The 8,255-nt window shown below is 45.7% G+C and overlaps 1 pseudogene; it reads left to right on the plus strand.

The window, feature by feature from the left end:
* Window positions 1-3,249: 3,249 nt before the first annotated feature.
* LOC147993158 (uncharacterized) lies at window positions 3,250-5,721 on the plus strand (annotated as a pseudogene).
* Window positions 5,722-8,255: the final 2,534 nt, after the last annotated feature.

Raw genomic sequence — 8,255 nt, forward strand, 5'->3', positions numbered from 1 at the left:
CGGTCAAGTAGGTCTCACGCTTGAATGCTCTCTTGTCAGCAAAAAAGGTGCGAGGGTGGTCGGAGGAGTGGTTGCACAAGACCTCCAAGCCATGGCGGAAGCAGTCGGGGCCGACGCCGATGCCGAAGGGAAGGGGTTTTCCATGTCGCCGCATTTGTGGAGGCAACCCCCTTGAGCTTCAACCACGGCGGCAATGATGACTACTAGTAGTAGGATTGCTGGCTGCTGCCGGGAGTAGATTTGCGAGCTGGGCGTGATCATGGCCGGCGCTCTATCGATGATATGATGGATGGATGGATGAACGAATGCCAACTTATACTCCGTGCATCTGACCAGTGGCCTACTAGGTGTGTTATTTAAAAAAATAACATTGGGGACATGGGTCAAAGTATGGCCTACATCATCATTGAGTTCGATGGCCACACTATCTCCAGTTATAAAGTTTTGGATCCATTGGTGCCATTTATCGAAGAAACCTTTCATCCTTAGGCAGTGGCGTAGCTGTAGGGTGGCCAGGGTGGTCCATGGACCACCCTGGAATTTGGCCCATTAGTTTAGGGCATCTCCAGCCGTTGGCCCCCCCAGGACGCATAAAAATCGCCCCCTGGGGGCGAGCCGGCGATGCACTCGGCGCTGGGGGCGGGTTTGCGCCCAGTCGTCGCCCCCAGCTCGCTCCCAGGCGCCGAAATTGGCCCACTTTGCAGCCCAATTTCGGCGAATAAACGGCCCATATGGGCGAGAATAGGCCCATATTCGGTGTGGTTCGCCGTGTCTCGGCGTTCAATTATCAACACAATTATTTCTTATCACATATTTCATCACAGAAAAATCAAATACTTCAACAAAATACTATAACAACAAATAATTCAATACAAATTATATTGTTCAACAAATAAAAACTCGTATTTCATCACGAGGCGTCCCCCTTGAGCCTCCATAGGTGCTCAATCAGATCTTTCTGCAGTTGATGATGCACCTGTGGGTCTCGGATCTCCTGACGCATACTGAGATAGGCAGTCCAAGTTGCCGGTAGCTGGTGATCAACTTCGGCTAGAGGACCCTGCCTGTAGTATGGTTCAGTGTCAATCACTGGGTCTTCTTGCTCACTCTCGATGATCATGTTGTGCAAGATGACACAGCAAGTCATGATCTCCCACATTTGATCTTTCGACCAGGTCTGAGCGGGGTACCGAACAACAGCGAATCGAGATTGGAGCACACCAAATGCCCGCTCGACATCCTTCCGGCAAGCCTCCTGAACTTTCGCAAACCAGGCGTTCTTGCTTCCTGGCACAGGGTTTGAGATCGTCTTCACAAATGTCGACCATCTCGGATAGATGCCGTCAGCTAGATAGTACCCCTTGTTGTATTGGTGCCCATTGATCTCGAAGTTCACCGAAGGAGAATGGCCCTCAACGAGCTTGGCAAAAACAGGAGAGCACTGCAGCACGTTGATGTCATTGTGAGTTCCTGGCATACCAAAGAAGGAGTGCCAAATCCAGAGGTCCTGTGTGGCTACCGCCTCAAGCACCACACTGCAACCGTCTTTGGCGCCTTTGTACATCCCCTGCCAACCAAATGGGCAGTTCTTCCATTTCCAATGCATGCAGTCGATGCTTCCAAGCATCCCAGGAAATCCTCTTGCTGCATTCTGGGCTAGGATCCGAGCAATGTCTTCCGCATTGGGTGTTCTCAAGTATTGTGGCCCAAACACTGTCACCACTGCCCGACAGAACTTGTAGAAACACTCTATGCTGGTGGACTTGGCCATGCGCCCATAGTCGTCGAGTGAATCACTTGGAGCTCCATATGCAAGCATCCTCATCGCGGTCGTGCACTTCTGGATGGAGGTGAATCCAAGAGCGCCAGTGCAATCCATCTTGCACTTGAAGTAGTTGTCGAACTTCCGGATGGAATTCACAATCTTGAGGAAGAGCTTTCGGCTCATCCGATAACGGCGCCGAAATGTTCTCTCGCCATGAAGTGGAGCATCGGCGAAGTAGTCGGAGTAGAGCATGCAGTAGCCTTGCAGATGATGCCGGTTCTTTGCTTTCACCCGCCCCGGCGCCGAGCCACCTTGCCGCGGCTTTTCACTGCTCGCCAGCAGCTCGGCGAGGGCGGCGAGCACCATGAGATGCTCTTCTTCCTGGACGTCGGCCGCGGCTTCCTCCTCCAGCAGCGCGGCGAGCTCTTCCTCCTCGTCCGAGTCCATCGCCGAGGCAGGCAAAACGCCGAACACCTTGCGCTCGGTGGGCGTGTACTCGCCGTTAAACCGCGCCTCCGCGGCCGGAAACGGCGGCCGGAAACGCCCAGCTGCTGCGGGAGGGGCTACCGCGGCGAAGTGCTGCTATTTTTCTAGCGGGGAATGGCTATCTAGCGGAGTAGGGCGGCGGCCGTCGCCGGGATATAGCTAGTGGTGGCCGAGGGCGCGGGGGGTGCGAGGCGAGTCAGGGGAAGAAAACCTTGACTTTCCCCTGTCGGTGTGGGCCAGGCGTGCTTTTCCCTAGCGCCGGAGACCCCAACGGCTCCCCAGCGCGCCGGGTTCGGCCTGTGACCGCCGGACGGAAAAAAGGTCCGAACCGGCGATTTTCGGCGTCCTGGGGGCGCGACTGGGCCATTTTTTCGGCGCCGGCGCCGAAAAAGTGTCCTGGGGGGCCTGTTGGGGGCGCGGCTGGAGATGCCCTCAGTATACTTCTCTGAAGAAAACATATCCAGGCCCAACTCAGGTCTCAGGCTCTCCTATGTACATGGCTCGTTTCTTTCGTCTCCTAGTACACATGTATCTGTATGTACGCTGATCCTGATCGTTCCTAATTCCTGACTCCCCGTCGTCTCCTCTTCCTCTAGTCTTCGAAAGTTCAAAACCCTAGCGCCATCGCCCAGCACAAGGCCGACACTTCGGCAGGGCACCTGCCGACGGCGACAGCCAGGTGGCCGGCGAAGGACGCGCGTCCCGGCGGTCAACGAAGGAACTGCGCCACTACTGAACCGCACACACACGCATAGGTACAGCCGTACAGGCGTATAGCCCCGTGCAATGCGCTAGTTGATTTCTTTTTCTATTTCAATCCAGAGTAAGATGTTTGTTCTTCTCTAATTCAAAGCATATATTCCTTTTCCTCTAAAGATTTGAACGATTTGTTGAGAGTGCAAGCTTTAAAGTTTTTTGCAATTGATAATTTGTCAATTGAACCGATTAGGGCTTTGTTCCAACTGAGTTAATGTATTTTTTGTAGAACTGTTGCAAAAATGAAGAGGACAGGAGACATTGGATCGCTTTTTTGGAGATATGGATCCAAGAAGAAGGTGGCTGCTCCTTTTTCACCTCCTTCTCCGGCACCGGTAGCGCCCGCAGGGGAACATCAAACCTTTGAGTTAGTGCAAGAGAGAGTAACTGAAGAAATTGTGGATTCACCACCGCCACCGCCGCCGCCGCCGCCGCCACCACCACCATCTGTTTATGATATTAGTCGCCTTCCACATGATCCGGGGATAGATTGCCCATTGCATCTTATCCTGTCAATGATCAAGATGCAGTTCGACGAGCATATATCCTCAAGCGTCCGTTCCAACCATATGCACATCAATTTGAAAGCAGAAATATTGGAGGCAAGATCGGCAATTCAATCCTCTTTGGTTTCATAAACATCATTGGCTTGAATATAGTATTAGCAAGAAAGCTGGATTCTGCTTTGTATGCTACTTGTTCAAAGATAAAAAACTAGTGGCAATAAAACCAATGCATTTACTGAAGATGGTTGGAGAACTTGGAATAGAGAGGATGCGCTTGTAAAGCATGAAGGTGGTGTAGCAAGTGTGCACCAGGCAGCTCAAGAGAGATACAACTTATTTATTAGCCCCTGTGCTTCTCAAATTGATAATCTTATGGTGAAGGGGAACAATCAGGATTTACGTCTTTACAAGATCCGGCTGACTTATTCACTTGGGTGTTTGAAGTTTCTTTTGCATCAAGGATTGGCCTTCCGTGGACATAGAGAAAATGAAGAGTCTAGCAACAGAGGTAACTTCATTGAGCTTTTGAAATGGCTTGCAACAAATAGTGAAGAGGTGAATAAGTATGTTTTGAAGAATGCTCCACGTAATTGCAAATTGACTTCCCCTGAGATACAACAACAAATTATCCAATGTTGTGCAATAGAAACTAGAAAGAAAGTTACTGAAGAACTTGGTGATGATCACTATGCTATTTTAGCGGATGAATCTAGCGATGTATCACATAAGGAACAATTGGGTCTATGCTTGCATTTCGTTGATAAACTAGGAAGGCCATGTGAGCACTTTCTTGGAGTTGTTCATGTAGGTGATACTACTTCACTGTCACTTAAGGAAGCAATTGAAGATTTACTTGTGGATAACAATTTAACCATGACTCAAATTCGTGGGCAAGGTTATGATGGGGCTAGCAATATGAAAGGGGAGATTAAAGGTCTAAAAACATTTATCATGAGAGAGTTGCCTTCTGCTTATTATGTCCATTGCTTTGCTCATCAACTCCAACTAGTTCTTGTTGCTGTTGCCAAGGGAAATGATGATTGTGTGTGGTTTTTTGATCGAGTATCTCTATTACTGAATATTGTTGGAGTCTTGTAAGCGTCATGACATGCTTTGAAATGCTAGACTTCATAATATCATGAAAGCAATTAAATGTGGTGAACTGGAGACTGGGACTGGATTAAATCAAGATATGGGCTTGCCTAGGCCGGGTGAAACTCGGTGGGGCTCTCATTATAGAACTGTTCGCAACATTATTTATATGTATGCTGAAATCCATGATGTGCTCATCTCTCTTGGTAAAGATACTTCACAAAGGGCTGAATGGCCAAAAATACGTAGTATTGTTGGAGTGTTTGAGTCATTTGACTTTGTTTTCAATGCACACTTGATGTTTCTCATTCTTGGATATACAAATGATTTGTCCGAGTGTTTGCAAAGAAGTGACCAAGATATTCTTACCGCAATGTCACTTGTGAGATTGGCAAAAAGTAGGATGCAAGAACTGAGGTCTAATGAGTGGGATGCATTCCTTGAAAAGGTCACTTCTTTTTGCAACAAACATGGCATTGAAGTTCCTGTAATGGAGAATAATTATGTCCTTTATGGAAGATCAACACGGTTTGTGCAACCTCAAACAAATGCAAATCACTTTAGAAGGAAAATTTATATTGGGATTATAGATAAAATCAGTCAAGAGGTCGACAATCGGTTTGATGAGGTCAATATGGAGTTGCTTTCTTGTATGTCGGCCTTGAATCCTGCCAACTCATTTGCTGCTTTTGATGCAAAAAGGGACGTAGACTTGTCGAGTTCTACCCCAATGATTTTTTGAGCTCTGACTTGATGCACCTTGAAATGCAACTTGATAACTATATTGATGACATGGGAAAATATGACAACTTCAAAGGCCTAGAAAATCTTGTTGATCTCTCAGTTAAGCTTGTTCAAACAAGGAGGCATATAGTTCATAATTTGGTGTACTTCCTTCTAAAATTGGTATTGCTTCTACCGGTGGCAACATCAAGTGTTGAAAGAGCATTTTCTGCAATGAGTGTAGTAAAAAACAAGTTAAGAAACAAGATGGGTGATAGTCTTTTGGATGATTGCCTAGTCACATATATCAAACGAGATGCTTTCTCCAAAGTGAATGAACATAATATAATTGAGACTTTCATGGTCTTGAGAAGGCGGTATACCGACAAATAAGGTGTGTTATATTTTACGCGAATGTAAGACTTGAACATGAATTTTAATATGCTTTGAAAGACATTATTGATATGTGCTTTGGATATATTATGTGCACATATGTTGGTTTGTTAAATTTGTGGTATAAGTTTTATTTTTTGCCAATTGGACCACCCTGAAATAAAATTCTGGCTACGCCACTGTCCTTAGGGCCTGTTGGAGAAAGACCATTTGACCTTGTCATATGCATTTTCAAAGTCAATTTTAAATACTACTCGACTCATGTTTTTTCGGTCCATTTCATGAACGGCCTCATGTAGGATTACAACCCCATCGATAATATTCCTTCCTTGCATGAATGTCGTTTGAGACGGTCGGACCACATGTTCAGCCACCGAGTTTAACCTATTTGTAGCCACTTTTGTGAAAATCTTAAAACTGACATTAAGGAGGCATATTGGTCTGAACTGCTGGATCCGTTCGGCCTCCTTAACCTTCGGCAGCAAGACAATCTTGCCAAAGTTAAGTTTGAATAGATCAAGTCTGTCGGCATGAAGACAACTGAACAATTCCAAAAGGTCGGTCTTGATGATTTTTCCCCCTGTTCTTTAGTTGGCTGCAGCTGTTCTTGCAAAGGGAAAGTTCAGTTTGTATGCACACCTTATAGTGTCTACTCCATACTTCAGAGAGCACGCGATTCAGTTTGAATTCCAAGCCTTGTACCCCTTCCTTCTAGAAATCTACTGCTATCTTAAATGTAGATGATGACAAAAACAATGGTTAGATGTGCTGAATGCTTCTCTTGTGCTAAAGAAATGGGAATACTAGTAGGAATAGGAAGGAAAATAATTATTAATTCAATGCACTGAAACATATGCATATCTCAATGGTTTTGCAACTCTCCTCGATCGGATGTCCCCTACCAGGATTTGAGCAAGTCTGATCATATCTCAATGGTTCTTACAGTCTCATGTATATAGAATCATCATGGCTCACTTAATTCTGCCTTTTTTTCAGGCAGATCCCTAGTAAAAGAAACATGTGCGAGTGGATGCTACGAAGAAGTTTCAGAACACACTATCTGAAATGATACAGTGTTTCTTTTTCTTCCTACTGACTACAAAATGGTATCGCCCTATCTTGCGCGTGGAACCTGCAAGCGTGTTGACAAATCATCTTATGTGTACTGACCTACAAGTCATTTTGTATTTGAGCTTTCTAGATGATATATGCATGCGCATGACCTGAGATTTAGGAGGGGAGTAAGGGAAAGACGTGGCTACGAAATTCTATCGAGTCTTCTCGGTCTTGGTTGCTCTTCTCGAAGAGGTTGATCCCTTTCGTTGATGTCTTCATTTCTCTGATTTAAGTCACCATGACCAAGTCGTCATCCTTTCTTCGGAACTCCAACGTACTTACGAATAGGTAATAGGCAACTTGGCTACGTCAGAATGCTTATGAGGGAAACAAGCTGGGGGTTAACCCATGAATGAGCATAAGACTACCTCTCGAGTTGAACATATAAAATACCTCGAGAGTAAGGTACGAAGGTACAATGAGAGGGCCCAAGCGGATAGTTAGTTGTTCAATGTCTGAACCATAGTGAGAAAGGGTTCACAGCAGCGAGAGTAAGTATTGCGTCTGATACCAGAATGGAGCACTAGGAAGGTGGCTCGCGAATTACCTACGAAACCAAGAGCAAGGGATAACTTTGTTAACAAGGTGTACAGGAGAGTCAGGTTTCGATCCTGTGGAACTGTGGGTTATGGGCCCACCATGTGGTTAAAAGTAGGAAGGACGGTGACATCTTGCACGATCATGTAAGCAAGGCATGTCAGAGGATAGTCTGTCGGTCATGTCGGCAACACATCAGTACCAAGGGCGAGGGACGAAGAGAACCATTTTCCTGCTCGTTGAACGAGGCGGACCAGTAGGCAAGATTCTCGTCCATCGATGGTTACCGGAATGCCATCAACAAAAGTAACAGGGTCGTTCTAACAGAGTGGTACAACGAGGTGTTTACATAAGCAAGGATATATTACTGCTTATACAATATAGAACACAAGAAGGTTTAAACAAACCAATGGAAAGGAAAAGTGATTATCAGGTTTTTAAACAGAACAATGGAAAGGAAAATGTGTTTAAACACATATTTCAAGGGTATATTCTTCCCAAGGACAAGCAGAACATATTATCCATGACAGGATATAATGTAGAAAACTCCTTAGGTAGGGGAGAGAAATTTCAAGACATTACCCGTACATCGGTGTTTGGATAATTGCGCAGGAAACATTTAGCATTGGGCTTCAAATGGTCTTGTTGAAAATTGAAGTACCATAGGCATGCTCCGAGAAAGCATTGACATGGTCATCAGTTGAAGATCAGACTTTGGAAACACAAAGGATCCATCAGGAATAACTTGTAGAATAAGTCTTACAATTTCCTCATGGAAGAATGGATAACCTTGCTGAAAAGGAATCTATAACAATATGGCCAACCGGCCAGGTGTGCTAGGCACGACACCACCTTACCGGGTCACATAAGACCAATGTTAT

Source organism: Triticum urartu, chromosome 1A, assembly GCF_056163025.1.
Source record: "Triticum urartu cultivar PI428250 chromosome 1A, HENAU_Tu73, whole genome shotgun sequence".
Taxonomy (NCBI): domain Eukaryota; kingdom Viridiplantae; phylum Streptophyta; class Magnoliopsida; order Poales; family Poaceae; genus Triticum; species Triticum urartu.